Source organism: Chrysochloris asiatica, unplaced genomic scaffold (genome assembly GCF_000296735.1).
Source record: "Chrysochloris asiatica unplaced genomic scaffold, ChrAsi1.0 scaffold00456, whole genome shotgun sequence".
Lineage (NCBI taxonomy): Eukaryota > Metazoa > Chordata > Mammalia > Afrosoricida > Chrysochloridae > Chrysochloris > Chrysochloris asiatica.
In genome coordinates, this window is record NW_006408974.1 from 486,128 (window position 1) to 487,716 (window position 1,589).

Here is a 1,589-nt window from a genome sequence, read left to right on the forward strand (position 1 = left end):
TATCACTAAAGCCATATTTTCCAACTACTTATCCTACCTCTTTTCTCCCATCCTTTGAATTCCAATCACCACTAATGATCAATATATCTTAATTACATGTTTGATAAATTTCAGATCGAAGAAGTTGGTAGAATTCTTCTATTTCATTCTCACTGGCTTCAGTGGTTGATGCATAAATTTGAATAATAGTGGTATTAACAAAGACATAGGTGCGATTTTTTTTTCTTCTTCTTCTTCTCCGCCCCCCACCCCCTTTTCTCTTTCTCTTCTTACTAATTTCCTTCCTGGTGATGAAAAGTGAGACCAGTGTGAGTAGATGTTTCCAGGGAAGTGTCTACAGCACACAGAGCATTGAGTGGCATACATAAAGGTTTCAGTGGCATGGGCAGACGATCTATGCTGTAAGGAGGTTGTTGAGGCCCTTGGATCACTGAGTGTAGAATCAAGGGGTGAGGAGACAACAGTAAAATCCTATGCCAAGAGTCTCTTGCAAACTGTGTCTGGTCATGCCTGGGCTGGTTCTTACTAGGAGAAACAGTGGAACAAACTTGAGGAGAGGGAAAAGAAAAACTAGTGTTAGTTTAGAGTGGTACCTGGAATATCATAACATTTCTCAGATAACATCTACAATGATTAAAAAAGACCAGCTAAGTAAAAACACAGTCACCCATTGAAATTAAATAATAAATATTTTTGTTTTTATTAAGTGTCATCAACTCAGTTCTGATTAATAGCAATCCTGTATAGAGTTTCCAAGGATTGTTTGGTGAGCTTGTACATCTGACCTTGAAGTTCAAACTTATCTTGCAGCCTAGCACATTATCCTGCAGTGCTATATCAGAAATAAAAGAGACAGAAAACAGAAAAGCTATAAACGAATCAATAAGACTAGAAGCTGGTTCTTTTAAAGGATTAATGAAATTGGAAAACCATTGGAAAATATAATAAAAGAAAAGAGGGAGAAGCTACAAATAGCATACATAAGAAACCACATGGGTGATATCGCAATGGAATCAATGGAAATAAAAAAGGATAATAATACAATATTATGAAGAATTGTACTCCAACAAATTCGAAAATCTAGGGGCAATGGGATACATTTATAGAAAATAAATAAATAAATAAAAACTTACCTAAACTTTCACGGAGTGGTGTACTCCTGTAACAAAAAGAGAGATTGGTCGGGTAATCAAAAAAATATCGTGAACAAAAAAGTTCAGGTTCAAATTGCTATTTTGGTGAATTTTATCAAATATTTATAGTAGATCTGACACCATTCTACACAAAACACTCCAGAATCTATTAAAGGATGGGTAACTTCTTATAAATTTTATGAAACAAACATAATACTCAATCCAAAACCAGGGAAGGATATCACTAAAGAAGAAAATTATGCATAAGTATTCCTCATAATCATAGATGTGATGATTCTCAACAAAATCATAGCCAATAGAATTCAACAACATAAAAATAAATAAATAAATAATACATCATGACCAAGTGGGATTCATACTAAGGATGCAAGGATGGTTCAATATTAGGAAAAGAATCTACATAATCCACCATATAAACTCAATGAGAGAGAGAGA